At 42.5% G+C, this 16756-nt stretch overlaps 1 long non-coding RNA gene across 1 annotated transcript in view; it reads right to left on the bottom strand.

Moving 5' to 3' along the window:
• Positions 1 to 4394: 4394 nt before the first annotated feature.
• LOC143126278 (uncharacterized) overlaps positions 4395 to 16756 on the bottom strand; it is a 33939-nt gene continuing 21577 nt past the window's right edge. Inside the window, exons 2-3 of the long non-coding RNA XR_012987440.1 lie at positions 5027 to 5216; positions 4395 to 4473 (exon numbers count right to left, since the gene is read on the bottom strand). This is a non-coding gene — a long non-coding RNA (uncharacterized LOC143126278). The remainder of the gene's footprint in view (positions 4474 to 5026; positions 5217 to 16756) is intronic.

The following is a 16756-nucleotide window of genomic DNA, read 5'->3' as shown; positions in this document are numbered from 1 at the left end:
TGTGGAGGGGTGTTGGGAGTGTGACAACGGAGGGCTGTGAATGTGTGTGTGTGTGTGTGTGCATGTGTACGTGTGTGTGTGCGTGTGTGCGCGAGCTTGTGTGTGTGTGTATGCAAGTGTGTGTGTGTGCGTTTATGTGTGTGTGTGTTTGTGTATGTGTGTGTGTGTGTGTGGGAGGGGATAGGCCTGGAAGTCTACTGATCCGGCGCACCCTTGACCACACGTGACCCCTCTCCATGGGAAGTGTTCTGCCGAGGAGATCCGGCTGCTATTGTGAAGTACAGAGGCGGACATCCTGGGTTCAGAAAGTAAAAGTCCTGCCAAGTATTTGATCCAACCATTTAGTAAACCTGCTTATCCTAATTAGCAGCCAGGTAGATCAGATAATTACCGGTAATGATATCACCTGTGTTAAGAGCACAGGTAGAAAGAATATATGGCAGGACTTTTACTTTCTGGACCTGGGATGAAGTAACAGAGCCGGCTGGCAACAGCCATTGTGTCCTCTTATCGCCCAGTCTTGTTCGTAAATAGATGCTCTCTCATCAAACTAAATATTTAGAAATGATGAGCTGGCATCAAGTCAGATATATTTTCTTCTGTCGAGACAAAAGAAAAAACAAACAAACATGTGGGTCCAATTGTCCAGCCATAGCCATACACTCACACACACAAAACTAGCCCAGGAGGTGTTATTGCAAGATATTTTCATATATCGAGATAATGTGCACTCATTTTAGAATTGTGCTCTCATTTTATTAAACTGTGGTCTCATTTTACAAGATTGTGTGCACAGTTTAGTATAATGTGTGCTCATTTTGCTACATAGTGGTCTCGTTGTATTAAATTTTGGACTCATTTTATTAGATTGTGCGCTCAATTTAGTAAATCATTTGCACATTTTACTATATCATGCACACGATTTCATGAGCACATTTCACTAAATCGAGCGCTCATTTTACAAAAATTAAATTGAGAGCACAATTTAATACAATGAGCGCACTATTTAGTAAAACGCGTGCACAATTTAGTAAAATGAGCACACAATTTTGTAAAATGCACGTTTTCTGGATATACACCAAAAAACCCTCCAGGGTTCCGTACAAAACTGTGCTGGACGTCCTTATAGTTGTTGTCATAAACATGGTCTTGCTGCCGGACGATCTCTATGGTTCCTAGTTATATAGTCTCAGTCATGATGCGTTGGCGTGCTGTGGATGGAGAGGCTCACAGAGGGGTGCACTCTGGCTGCCAGCCTGTCATGATCTGTTCGTAAAGAAAAAAATAATAAATGAAAAATTCATAAATTATGAAATACATTTCTAACGAGAAAAAAATGTTTGTCCTTCAACTAAACAAGGCTGCACAAGGTTCTTTAGATTATGTTGGTGCTAATTAAATCATTTTACTGACTGAAATGTGAAATGCTTATTAGCATTAATTGAAGAGGGCACATAACATTTCCCACAATGCAATAAGTATTTTTGTTGTTGTTACTGATTCATCATCCTGAAGTGAACTGAGAATAAATAGTGAGTCACGTCATGGACAGCCATTAAGAAACAGCCACAAAGAGAGATCAAGTGAATCATTTATCAACGTATCAGTTTCACTGGGGAGATACCCTGTCTGCACAATCTCAGCCTACAGTCTGTCTGGGCGTTATTGTACTTAAATCCAAGTTCAGTGGACACGCCATTATGAGCCCTGGGGGGCCAGAGTGCCGCAAGGAAGTGATCAATCAAAGGGACGTTCAGAAATGGGCTTTGACGTCGCAGCTGTGCAGGAGGAGAAATGTTGTTTACGCAGGGGTCTTCGGCCCCATTCCTGCGTGCCTTTTAGACCAAGGGAGAAACAGACAGAGAAAACAAATGATGCTGCCTGGAAAACGAGAGCAGATGACAAAGGTTGGAAATGAGGATGCAGATGTAATTGGCGAGAGAGAAAACTGGTTGGTAAATATTTTAAGAAACAGGCACAGAAAAAAGCATGAATTACTATAAAAAGGTCAAAATCGCAATTAAAGCTATACCGCAGGGATGCAATCAAAGTCAATGCTCTCTGTGAGGCCTAAGAATCTCCCTCTCTCTCTTTCTCTCTCTCGCTCTGTCCCATGGGTGATGTTTATTTTTGAGGCCACTGACATCTTCTCCCACATCATCCATCATCTGTGCTATGTCTGCACATTTAACCCCTTTGTTTCAACAGAAAACACAAAACAGATTGTGTGCATGTTTATAGGTGTGTATATAATGAGGAAAGAGAGAGAGAGAGAGAGAGAGAATAAGCCAGCATGTGTGGTGTGTGTATGTATGTGAGCGTGTATATGAGTGTATGCTTGTGTGTATGCATGTGAGTTTGTGTGTGTGCGTGTGTCTGCATGTGTGTGTCTCTGTGTGTGTCCGTGTGTGTATGTGTGTGTGTGTGTGTGTGTGTGTGTGTGACAGAGATATTAAAAGATGAAACTGCACTGAATGATCAAGATGGCAAGTGTTCCATTTTAATTTATTTTGTACATCACAATCAGAATATCTAATAAATATACAGACAGTACAAGTCTGTTATTCTTCACTTCAAATCTCTTTCCCCCTCCCCACCCCCTCAGTTTCTCTCTCCATTAACAGTTTCTGTATGTTGACCCCATCATTCAAAAATCAAAGCACTGCCTCCAATATGGAGAGCCAGTGTGTCCATGATGAATCACTTTGGTATTCCCATTAGAAATCTCCTCGCCCTGTAGAAGACGGGAGAAGACTGACTGTAGCCACGGGACTTTTAATCCACCATTATATAAAACCGAGAGTGAGACCCCTGCATTTAAATTAGAGCGGCGGTAAACAGGGCCATAGAATAAGATTTATGGCACCAGCCAACACTCCTGTGGAGGAAATTCATCTTTTGAACAAATAACCCAATCTTTACGCACACAACGTATGAGCACAGCATTCCCTGCTTTATTCAATGAATATTTGTCTTAAGAGGGGGGTCACAGTTGTCTGCTGTTGGACAGGTCTGCTTTCCAAACTACACTCCCAGAAACATCTTCATGTAGTTGGTCAGAGAAAATGAATGTATCGTAAGAGGACTTGGGGGGGAAAGGGGAGGTGAGACTGACAGTGCTGCATCCGAGGCCTAAACTATGGCAGCTTGCACCAGAGGCAGACAAATGTATTCCACTTGGAGAAGAGGACAAGAGAACCTAATTACTGACTATTAAGGTCAACCCAATTTAGTATTCATTGTAAGACCTTTCGATCCTGAAAGGCCACATATTACCTTATTTCTGCCACACATTAACATAATGATGAAATATTCAGTGTTAAGTATCTTATGTGCAGTCTGAAGGTGTATATGATCATAGTGACTCCTAAGACATATTAGTATTCCTTTACCCCTTTCTATATGGTATTATGGAAATTGTAGGATGAGGGGGCATTCACACTAGACAGTTTGGTCTGGACCCGAGTTCGTTCGCAGATAGCAAGAGGCTGGCGGACCACTGTTGGTCCACTGGAGGCATAGCTGGCAGTCCGCTGGCATTTTGCTCATTGGTTCTCTGGTGGTTCGCTGCCGGGTTGCAGACAAATTGCCCAATATTTTGCCACTAATGGTCTAAAATCTTTTTCATTTGTTCAGTTATACTCCATATATCATTTTTATTAACTTTTCCTAATATTCATGACAAGTTAAATTTAAAGAGATGGTGGTCCAACGGTGGACCACAAGTGGCACGCCACCAGTGGCATACCACCAGCGGTCCGCTATCTGCCAATCTGATTTTGCTATCTGGGTTTGGACCGATGGTTCGGTGATTTTTGCTAATGTGAACGCAGTCTACCGAACCTGTGTGCAGAGAAGTATTGCTAGAAATAGAAGCTAGTGTTTATGACATAAATGGACCCAGGTCCACACACAAAAAAGTAATGTAAATAGAGACCAGCTGGGTCAGGGCTAGGGGAGAGTAATCACACTTGGGTACGGCCCAGTTAAACGGACCCAGTATGAAAGCAAGCTCAGATATTTTATTAACAACTGCCTAGCTCTTAAATGCTGGAAAGCATGTCGGTGCATATCAAATTGTAGAAACTCTGCCACTCTAAAACCTGAAGCTGGACACAAGTCCAGAGAGGCTCTATGAATCTCACACATCCATCCTCACAAGGCAGGGGTTCAGCTAAACCCTCACATCTCTCAATCAGTACAATCACCGAATATTCCTTTGCTGTTTCTTTTTTCCCTGTCCATCCACACAAAGATTAGCTTTCCGCAAATGTTCAGACTACTTCTAACTTATTTTAAAATTCTTGAACCCCATTAATATTCTCTGAGCCTGAGAAGGTTTGGAACACTCACAGAAGACGTTCCCGTTACCATGGATACTTACAGGGAGCCAGGCTGGAGCACCAGGGGTCTCCATTTGGTCCTTTCAGGTTTTATCATCTGCAGCTAGTGTTGTTATGTTCCTGGTGGCCTCTGGAGAAAGAAATTATTGAAGTTAAAGTTAACTTTGAAAACTCCCTTACTTAAAAAAACATAAAAAAAACATAAGTCTAGAAATCGACATCTTAGGAGTTTTGTCAGCACTTTCTCCACTCTGCTCCTGTAGCATTCAGAATTCAGAGCAAAGGGTGTATTGAGTGTCCCTGAGCTTGAGGGAGAGCGTGCACTTGCACACACACACTTACTCAGCAATGGTCTCTCGACTCCAGAGTTGAACTCCCTCAACTTTAATAATGTGTATTAAAACAAATGCAACTAGTTTAGTTATTGGCTGCAATTTTGCTAGCACATTTGAATTGTCAGTGTCCCTTGGTAATAACATTTTTTAATGAAATGTATAGATGATTTATATTCCGAACAGGAAGGTAAGTAGTCTCTGCTGCCCTCACAGTATGTGGTCTAACATTTCGTATGCTTGTCACTCTGGCTGTTTGGTGCAATAATATTGTACCAGATGCCTAAGTTTGTTATAAATGATATTTGTGTCACCGTCTTCAACAGCTGTGACAAAAAGAAGCCGGCCCACCTCTTGAGCGAGTTTCACCGTGATGGATTTGCACCCAAATCCGAGGTGCTGCTGCATGCGTCTCCAAAAGGAGCCAGCATTTCTATTTTCTCTCCCCAAAGCTGTGCTGAGAGCCTCTGGTTGCAGATAGAGAAGCAGCATGATGAATGCCACCCGCAGGAACCAATAACATTCTCCAGATCACTGCTGTCTGGAAGGTACACCAGAGAAAAAGAAAAATAATAGAGAGAGAGACAGAAAAAAATATGGGAACACTATTATTAGTTTATTCATCCTTTCTTCTAACCATGGACATATGAAAAGGATTTACTGGGTATATATAGTCTCTCTCTCTCTCTGTACGTGTGTACACACATGAGAGTGTGTTTGTTTGATCCACTGCCCCCTAGCTGGAGGCCGAGTATCTTACCCCAGGAGGTGATTACTAGAGGTTTTTGGGACTATTTTTCCCACAGACAGGCTTATGTAACTCTCACAGAAGTCATTTTATTAATGAAAGCACCTCCCATTCATCCACACTGTGTCAAAGGTCGCACTGTGACCTGGATGTCTGGTAAGAGAAGCCGGTGCGATGCCTCACTGCTATTAGAAAACAGGATTATATGACCCACACAGTCATGGCCAAATGAGATAACAGAGCTCCACCACAAACAGGGCTTACGTAAAGGCATTAGCCAGGTGTATAAAACCTGGAGACTCAACAAAGCTGGATTGGTCACCTGGTGTGCTTCAGTAAGGTCACTCACTCACACATGTGTGTGTGTGTGTGTGTGTGTGTGTTTCAGACGAGCACTTTCAGGAAAAACACCCCCCCCCACACACACACAGTCTGATCTGATAGTCTAGTCTGGCTACTTTTGTGGATGTCTGCACCAGCACACACAAAGTGTGAATGAAGGAGTTATTATGCATTGGCTGTGCTGCTCAAATTAATTCAGAACAGTCATCTGATAACAAGTCACAGTTTCTTTAATCAGACCCCTATATGAGAGTGATCTGACTTGCGATCATCACCACTGTATAATCTCCTGAAGATGTTTGGAGTCTCAGTCACAGTGCAGACTTTTGTCCTGGCTCTCACAGCATTATAAGATCGGCTTTGCTTCCTTCACATTAACTGACTGAAAGCTAAGGGTTTAGGAGTCAGACGTTGGTTGTGTCTAAATATGGGTTTTTATTCATTCTGTTGAAAAGATTTCTGAACAGATAAAACAAACTAAGTGAGGGCTGTCATTTTATTTGTCTAGTTTTTATTCTGACAGCAAATTGTGTTTTCAACTGACACCATCACCCAATCACCCACATTTTCAATTAGGGGCCATTTACAACAGGAATAAAAGCCTCTCCTTATGTTGATGAATGTGATGTCTAAAATTCAATGGATTATGACTGGCTGTCAGCTTTTTATCGTTCTTAAAATCGCTCTCAAAGTGAACCCGAATGATATCGTCCATCATGTTATTATTACCTTTATTATATGCAGTGTGCACATGCATATCAACTACAACATGATCATGATCAGAGCCATGATCCTACCCAATCAACGTCATGCAGTGCAATACCAAGTGTTCCAGGCACACCCTAGCAAATGTCAGGGACTTCCTCCATGTCATAAGTCAATTATGTCAATTAAAATGAGTTTTGCCTGAAGCCTTCCCATGAAGCCTTTATTTTGAGGTAAAAGAACTGCATTGCGCTGCTTTAACACTGGTGTCCCACCATGTGCCTGTTCTCAACCGCATCTTCACACCTTGTTTGAACCTGGCGTTGGTACATTGGGCCAAGGACTGTCTACACCATAGACTATGGTCTACACAGCCTATTCTGGAAGTTGTTGTTGTTGTGCAAGCCCAGCCTTGCAAGCTTTGAGTGGAGCCCTGTGCCGCTCTCCAAAGCCCAGCACCATTCAAGGAGTCCAGTCTGGCTGAGGCCTGGCAGCAAAGGTGGGCAGCTGAGTCTGACAGCTCCGAGTCAGAGAGATGCTTCCCACCCTCGGGCTGCCACGTTGCACACAGATGTTTCAAACCGTCAGAAGCCCTTCTTTGAAGAAGTATAGATTTGCTTTCACTGTGACTGTTTGTACTCGCAGATGATAAGGTATTCTATATTTTAAATTTTTTATGGGGTAAAAAATATGTGGAATTTGGAATTGAATGTGTTTTATGTTACAGTACGTGTATTTTTGCTCATATTGGAGTTATAGTTTGATAATCATTCACACAAACAATTTAATGAGTGCACTGATCCAGTGTTGAGCGCTGGTATTAAATAATTTCTAATATAATTGCAGGGAGTGTAAATCTGTATTGTCTCCGAACCCTAATAAGAAAGACCAGACCCAGGAGGTGATAGAGAGGCCTTTCTTGTCTTAATTAAGTAACAAATTAATGGAGTGTTTACTCCAATTAATCAGGCAGATGGTCAGTGAGGGACCTCAAAGGCCTCACGGTGAGATAGTCAGAAGGATGTGACGCATGGCCCCATCCAGGAACACGCCAGAGACATACGGTGGGACGAGACATCACTCCAACACCTGCTTCAGAGAGACAACTCTCCTTTCTCCTCCTCCTTTTTCTCCTCTCTCTTTCACTCTGTCTCTCTCAGTTGTTTTTTCCCTGCTTTATCTCTCCTCTTGTGTATCCACAAACATAAGTGGGGAGATGGGATAATACAAAAATTCAATTAAACTCAATTCAAATATGCTATTGGCACAACAAATCATATGATGCATTGCCAAAGCTCTCTCCCTCTCTTACTCTACATCTCTTTCTTTCCTTCCACTAGTGGTTCTACAATGATAGATGTACTGTGCTAATGTCTTTAAACAAGGAAAAAAGGATTGTTTCCATGTATTCCTCCTTTGAGTCCCAGTGCACGTGTATTTGTTTCGAAAAGGACCTTGAATACTTAGTTCCCACTTGACAGCGGGTGAGAATGAATAGGATGATGAGGTTAATCACCTGTCAGATAACAAAAAATAGGCCTGGGAGTAGGAGATGGAAGTATTTTACACAAATAAAGCCTTTTCCCCACACGCTCCAATCTTCTCTTTGGCATGGTGAATGTAGCACCGATGTTAATTTGGTTCTTTTTCCAGTGCCTCCCTATTGTGCTCGGTGAGGGCAGAATATATTATAAAAACATCAGCATGACACAGACTTGAATTATGCATCACTCAGGTGGAATGGAGGGCGCTATCTTCCGCTGACAGCTGAGCAACCCTGTAAGGACGATGTGCTGAAATAGGACGCACAGCACTCTTACTTGTGCTGGACTGTCGGAGCAAAGAGGTCGACAGAGGCAAACAAATTTAAAAAAAAGTATGGTGAAGAATAGAGACCTGGCACTGGTATGAATTATGCAGGCATGAGTAGACTGCATTGGTGGCCCGTGATGACAGAGAGGGAGATTTAGACTGGCACTGTACCACGGAGACGCGCACAAAAAGCCCTACATTCCCCTGCAATCCTGCAGCACAAATGGGATATGGATCGCAGGCAAATGCCCATTATAGGAGTCATCGTACTGCTGACGCATCTGATATGTATTTTACAGTTTGCCATGAGGACATTCACAATCCTAATTTTTGTGTTATGAAGGGGGTTTTTTTTGTCTAACTACCAGGCAGATCTCTGAGACACCACAGTGGAGTAGACTAAAGCAATTGCCCCACCCCCCCTCCAAAAAAAAAAAAAAGAAAGAAAGAAAGAAAAATTGAGCAGACATTTAAAGAGCAAATCCAGTAGGTTAAGCCCTGAGAAATTGGGCAATGTATTATAAGCTGAGGTTTGGTATAAATGCCAATGTTCACAAAAATAGTAAAAGGGCAAACCAGAAGAGTTTTCATAAGGAAAATATAGCAATAAACAAAAAACACTTTTTCATATATATCTTGTACAGTAAATTGCAGACACATTACATTTATTGTAGTTTTTTTTAGTCAAATTTCAAAATAGAATAATTTTAAAATGTATTAGTCTGGTGTGGCCACGCTACATGGAGTGTTTGCCTGGAGAAGCTGTGGAGGTCTAGCATATGTTGGGTGTTTACACTGGAGAGAGAAGATGAACAGTTAAATTAAACCACCACAGAAACAAATGAGACATTAATTACTGAAAAACAGCAGATTGATTTTTTTGACAGGCTAGCTTTTCTCTCTTTATCTCTTTTAGCCTTCCTTTCAATCTCTATCTATATCTCTCCCTCGTTGATAAAATGCCTCGCAAACACAAAAATATGCCTCTAACATCTGACCTATTCTCTTGAGAGTTGAATGTGACTGTTCTCTGTCATCACCTCCTCTAGTAATATTTTTTTTCTGCCAAAGGGAACAGCAGACACACTCACAGATGCAATCAGATGTCTGAGGCCTGTGGCTGCAGCAGACTGTGGTGTCGCTAAAAGGTGTTATGACAGCATTGAAGTTTAGCAGTTAGCATTTTTCTGCTGATAACACACAGGGCTCTCTCTCTCACTCTCTCTCTCCCTAAAAGTCTTATTTGGCACTTTTGTCATGCAAAATTCCAAATTTACATGGCCCTGTCACTGGGAGATATGGTTTGAAAAATGTTCCACCTTCTGTTTTCTTTCAGTTAAATGACCCTCAAGCATGCACATGTAATTATTTGAGGGAGCTCTTCTACAATGAGAGAGAGGAGAGAGAGGGAGTGTGTATTTATGTGTGTGTGTGTGTGTGAGGGGGGATTTCACCACCTAGACATTTCAGCTACTTTAATGATAATCAGTTGTTGTGAGTGCTTGGAGGGGTTGGCTTACCAATGAAGCTCCTACCGACCTGTGACCCATACTGGCCTGCTGCTGGTGCTCTTACTCACAAATTCAGTTTCACTTTTCATTTTTATCGACATTTGCTCTTTCTCCCAGATTTTGTACACCCATGTATCACATATCTTAATACCATTGCTCTGTTGGACTGAATTGTTCTGTGAGGGAGTTGTTCCCTCAAGTTAATTCCAGGACTTACGATGTTTGAAGTCAGAAGGCTGAATCGGTCATATTAGGCATATTCGATCTACGTAATCAGATAATAACGTTCGCAGCGGCCATTTTGTTGATATAGAAAATGCATAGGTGGGTCTATTTAATGCAGCTGTCAATTGACAAGCGCGACAGCACCGGTATGATCGCTGTAGGCCAGTGTTTCTCAAACTTTTTTTCTGGGGACCCACTTTTTAAAAATGACAGACTATCGCGACCCAACTCGTGACTGTGGTAGTTAACAAACTAGATCAGTGGTTCTCAAACTTTTTCTTTCATTCCCCACTTTGAGGGGGCATTCTCGAGCCCCACCTGTCCCTCATCGCTCTAAGAAAGTGGTAGGTCAAGCTTAAAATTGTCAAATTTATTGAAATAATGACAAGTTCTAAATATATCCTCTTCAACAGAGTTAAAATCACCTGGTGCTGCAGATATAATAATAAATAAATACATAACACACATATTTCTGTTTTCCAGCAACATATTAGGAAGCATAGGCCATTACAGCATTGTAGCCTACAATATATGCAATGAAATGCCAACATGCTGCATTAAATGGATCCATAATCCAGTCATACTGAGCACTGCTGGTTGGGAAATATTTTTGAAATAAACTTTGCAGGGATGTGATGTAGGCCTACTGTTTAATACATGGGATCACAAGAGTGCCTCCCAATCAGACGTTTCAGCGATTTCGCTCAGAAATCTCAAAGGCATAATACTAAGCGCTTTCAGACATACGTGTAAGACCGGAGGTTCTGCCTATGTTAAACGGTGGGGCCGTATATCTGAACGACATAACCGGTCATATGGAAGTCCGAATTCACCCGGTGTTTATACTACCCCCGACCTAGTATTTCCTCCGGACATTATGTAAATGTGCTGTGTCTGAACGAGGCGTAGAACATGCGTTAAAATTCACACCTAGTGAGAGGGCGTGTTGGTGACGTTTCTTTCGTGCGTCCATGTGGTTAAATCTGACTTAAATGCCAGTGTTATGATGGAGTGGCATAGTGCTGTCCAGAAAATCTCCGACATGGAAAGATGCAGACATCACGGAGCTACTGTCCATGAGGGCATACAACATTTTGATAAAACACATGAAGGGAATGGCACGTTGTAGCCTACAACTGCATGGCAAGGCCAAACGAATTCAAAAGACTGAATCATCATAAGCAGAAGGCGCTGAAAAGGCAGTAGCCTACAGCGACGTCGTTGACGACAATAACAGGAGTATTTAATAAATTGTTAGCCAACACGGTTTTCTGTTCATTGATAGCCTTAGGCAGAATTAGGCTACAGAAAAGAATACAATATATTTTTTCTCTTCCGGCAGTAAAGACAGTAGATTCGTGTTTAAAATTAAATGAAAACTAAAGGTAGGCTATAGGCTTATTATGCATATGACCATCCAGATGAGGCTGGTGATCTGTCAAGAATGATGAAGATCGTAAGATACAGATGGTTTTATTGTTGCTGTCATTATTACCACAAACACGAATTGACAACGAAACCATGGCGATCGTGGGTTATATCTTGCCTGTTTATTAGGCCATGCACAGCCCTGTCAGAACTCCGTGTAGCATGCATACTGGCAGTTTTCATAAACCATCACCAACTAGTTCGCACTTTGGATATATCGTTGGATTGTGAAAAGCCCAATTTCGAATAACTACAGTACAACAGATGAGGTAGGATGCATATTTTGCAATTAGAATTTCGTGTTGGTGAGACCTGTTGCCTATCAGTAGACATGTCATCTCGAGTTCCACGACAGCTTAGCTAGTGCCACCGAAATATGACACTGAAATCCTCTCACTATTGGAGTCACTCAGATAGAAACAGCTGTAACGTGGTTAGGACACTTTTGCTGTGGAGTGGAGACGCCATAAGTTAGGTGTGGTTTTGACAATCAGAAAAGCAATATACTGAAATAGTTTAATGATGTAAAGTCAAGTGCTGGTCTGGTGTGTGTGCACGCAGTTTTTATTGATGAGTCGGAGTGGCAAGGGCATTATAAAACTTCTCGCTCTTAGGCCTACTCATACACCGCGTTGAAATGGCGTAGCTGTCTAAATTCAAATCATATCATGCTAGGGGAGAAATCGTGGGACATCCATTATTTTGTTATTCAGCACCCATGGTCAAAAATATGTTCCCGCGCGCCTGCATTACGTTGAAAACAGATAAATGTGTTTACTCGAAGCACACATACAAATACTGTATGTGCGCACTTACGTGACTATCCTACTTCAAGTATTAGCCTACGCACAATAGATTTCTCTTCTTTAGCCTATAATACATAGGCTACACTTTGTAAACAAAAAGCAGCAGTGACAGGCAGCGGCCGCATATATTCTGCGTCATATATCTCGCATCTTGTGAACGCTAAGCCCCCACCCCTCACTCGACAACCACACGGAGATTCTGTAATGTGCGTGTATGTCGTTCACACATACGTCCGTATAAGGTCAGTATTAGGTCCGCAGGTTAGCATCATATCTGAATCATCCGAAGGGTAGGACCTCCGTTTGACAAACCTCCGCATGTACTCCGGAGGTTATATCTGAAAGCGCTTACTGTCGCGATCGAGGCGCCTGTCCCATTCTCAAGTTTTTTTGGTGAATGCAGTAATCTTATTTGCTAGGTGAGGTAGGTGCTTGTCTTTGCCTTGTAACTGGACATTTAACTCAAATGTATCGCTAAGATATATCAAATATATCGCTAAGATAGGCCAGCTTCGTCAAGAAATGTTCATTAGTGAATGTGCTTGCAGATTCAAACATGCGCTCTTCCTCCAAGAAGAGGCGACTCGGAGCTCAAACACACGCGACAGCACTTTACCTCGGGAAAGCCACCTTGCCTCGCTGTGAAACAGTACAGCCTTTTGGTCAGCTACCATCTCTTCGCAAAGTGTGGAGAATAGACGCGCTTTTAAGGGCCGGGTTTTGATGAAATTCACCACTCTCACAACAACGTTCAAAATCTCATATAGGTCGGGACTAACTAAGCTGCCTTGACACGAGCGCTTCCCTGTGAATATCACAGTGCGTCCATTGCGCATCGGGTGCTACCTGGGCCCAGGCTACAGATAAAATACGCGCCCCACCTGGCATGTCTCCGCGACCCAGTAGTGGGTCGCGACCCACAGTTTGAGAAACGCTGCTGTAGGCTATTTATTTATTTGTACAAAATGTAACGTGATGGTAGGCATACTGTATATGTTGTGCAATAGGCCTAGGCTACAGGCCGTTCTAACAACAGCAATACAGGCCGTTCTAACAACAGCAAAGAGCCCTAGAGTCACACTGTCAGAAACATACCTGTGAAAATTTTTCCAGCTGTCTTCCTGTTTTAATATTTTTCCGTAAAATATCCTATATTTTATTACTTTCATAACATTAGCCCCATCGGACTTGGCCGTCTCTGTACTGTTGTCCTGTATCCCCTGCCCTTCCAGCGAAAATATGTTTTTAAAGCATCATTTTGGTTGCCTGAAGGCGACCTTAGAGTGATCAGAACAGTGTGGGAGAGAGCACGATTTGACGCAAATCTTTCAAGTGTAACGGTGGTCAGGCGGTGAAGGGACTGAGACCCAAAACTGGCTTTTCTCACTTTTATTCCTTTAGGAAAAGTTCAAACAAAACAAGCCTTCAGGCACTGGTGTACATAACACGGCATCCAATGCAAAGCATAACACTTCTGATCTCTCTTTTAAAATAACACAGACAAATCATCCTATAAAGGAATACAATTCCAGTAAACTAAATAGATATAAAATACATATGAAAACCTTTACATAACATAACAAAATTTACATTTTATCTGGAGCATACCTTTAGGAAAAGTTCAAACAAAACAAGCCTTCAGGCACTGGTGTACATAACACGGCATCTGCACATACAAAATAAAAGGAATACACTGAATCCATGGGCTATATTACATGCATTGTTCATATGCCCTCACTGTCAGACCTACTAGCAAGGGAGGCATGCAACATGGAACGTTCAGGTGCACAAAACGAATTAATTAATATTCCAAAAGACTCACTAAACATTCACAGACGAAATACGGAGATGATGTATACACATAATGCTAAACTAACTGTAGATTCATTGCCTGCTAATTCATTGACTGAATTGTACTTTCCATGCACACTAAACTAAACTACACTGAATGCATGGAAAGTTGCTAGCGGAGTTTACAGCTAGTCACGTAAGACTCAGTGTGTATGATCTCGTGGTCATAATGAAAACATAAATAAACTTTCTCCAAGTTGTTCGAAATGCACCCAAATCCTAACAATACATGTAAAGTAATGTAACACAGGTGATATGTCGAAGTTTTCAACTTAAACAACATTTTACAGTTACAAAATTAAAACAAAGTGGGGAGTGCTTTATACAGTCAACCTACCCAATGCAAAGCATAACGCTTCTGATCAGGTACGGCAACAACACATGGACAAAAGGTAGCAGAGCTGCAGTACACCGTTTCTCCAAAGGGGGCTCCAAAACACCAATCTAAATACAGCTGCTTAATTACGGCGAAAATCACATACAAACACTAAACTACATTTATAACTCTGTTACACCCACCTCCCCTGAATTTCGTCAAATTCGAGCAGCAGTATTCGATACAGTATTTCCAAAGGCAAAAAGTACACTACTTTCTAAAACTAGACAGAGGGCCACCAATTACAGGACAGCCAACCACAAAGGTATCCAAAAAGGATGAAGTGGAAGAAGAGGTGCGCAAACTCTCCAACCAACCACTGGCAGTAGGGTGCCTTATACACCCCACAAGACCCATTTACACTGTGTACTAAAGCCTCTAGGAAAAGAGAAGAAAACAAAACAAAAACAGAGAAAAAAAACAAAATTCTCCATAAAGCTCATCAGAAAGCTTGGACCACATAACATGTCACCAAACATGTGTATGACCTCATCTCTAACTATATCTAATCATGAAAAATCTGAAACACTGACCTGCAGATAGCCTGCATGGACGGATGTGTGTGAACAATATCTTGCCTCGACATAGTTTGAATTAGTCTGTCAACTGGCTTGAGAATACGACCAAATCTAGACCTCACCTGTGTGGATGTACTAGGATTGTCAGACTGTGAGACAGAAGCTACTGTGTCAACATTGTTCATGTCATTAGCTTTGTCTGTCTGTGTCACGACAGTCTGTCCATCAGTCTCTGTGTGTGTGAGTCCGTCTATGTCACAACTGATAGTCTGTCCACCCATGTTACTGGCAACGTCTGTACTAACATCAGTGCTAGTCACAGGTCTAGAGTCAGAGGTGACAGACTGGTCTCCTGTCTGGTTTTCAGACATCTCCTCTGGGTCACTCAGAGAGACAAGAGGAGCTGATCCTGTCCCTCCACTGTCAGCTGACTCAGCTTGTGAGTGTTCAGGGAATGGTGATCGTGCAATCCACTCTACAGTTCGTCCCTCAGAATCCGCTTGCTCTGGAACAGTTATGGAATCAGATCCAACTCTCTCTCTCTGTATTCGTCCCATCTGCGCTCCCTGAGATCCCGGGCTAGAAATCAGATCATCACAATCCTCACTCATGTCATCACGCAAAGAACTTTGTCTCACTACTGAAGTAGAGTCGTCATTTGGGTTTGACCGCTGAAAAGAAGACGAGACTGAGTCAGAGATTACACTTGTGTTTTTGACAGGCAGGAAATTCACCAACATTAACAGATTACGGTAACCGACTTTCTCCTGTCCAGTGACTGTGTCACGTATCCTGTAAGTGTGTGTTTCAGTGTTCCTGTCAACTACAGTGTACACAGTGGATTCCCAGCGATCTGCAATCTTTCTCTTTCCTTCTTGTTAGCCACCAATACACGGTCAGCAACGTCAATGGTAGGGCCCTTAACTCTCTTGTTGTAGATCTCAGCGTGACGGTGCTGTTCTCTCATGACATGTTCTTGAGCTATCAACATAGCATCTTTTAGATCTTTCGTCAGAGAAGCCACATACTTGCCATAGATGACCACAGCCGGATCATTCAGAACAGTACGGAAGAGGACATCGACTGGCAGACGAGGAGTACGTCCAAACATCAAATAAAAAGGTGCGTATCCCGTTGTCTCATGAACTGAGCTGTTGTACATGAATGTGAGGGTCTGAAGACGTCTTGGCCAGTTGGAGCTGGAGCAAGTGCACGGATCATATTGCCAAGGGTCCTATTAAAACGTTCCACGCTCCCATTACCCATAGGGTGATAAGGAGTGGTGTGTGATTTCCTAATACCAGAGACTCTAAGTAGCTCGCTGATCAGTTGACTCCCGAAGCTGGCTCCTTGGTCACTGTGGATACGTTCTGGAAACCCAAATACAAAGAAAAACTTGTCCCAGAGGACTCTTGCTACCTGCTTTGCTGACTGATCTTTGCAGGGGAATGCCTGGGCCATTCTTGTAAAGTGGTCTGTCACCACTAGCACGTCGACCGATTTGTTCTTTGCATCCTCTGCTGACCAAAAGTCAATACAAACAAGGTGTAGTGGTCTGGTAGATGTGATGCTTTCCAAGGGTGCCCTGCCAGCAGGTTCGGCTGTCTTGCTGATGATGCAACGCCTGCAGTTGCGGACATAGTCTCTCATGTCCCTGTCAAGACTAAGCCAAAAGAACCTCTGCCTGGCCAGCCCAAGACTCCTGAACTGACCCTGATGACCGGCATCGTTGTGAATACCTCTTAAGACAACAGCTTTA

This window comes from Alosa pseudoharengus, unplaced genomic scaffold, assembly GCF_046254945.1.
Source record: "Alosa pseudoharengus isolate Yale_2024_CS ecotype anadromous, Long Island Sound unplaced genomic scaffold, YU_APseudo_1.1 YU_APseudo_1.1_scf_16, whole genome shotgun sequence".
Taxonomy (NCBI): Eukaryota; Metazoa; Chordata; class Actinopteri; order Clupeiformes; family Clupeidae; genus Alosa; species Alosa pseudoharengus.
The sequence above is the reverse complement of the archived record's forward strand: the minus strand, read 5'-3'. Positions and strand labels throughout refer to the sequence as shown.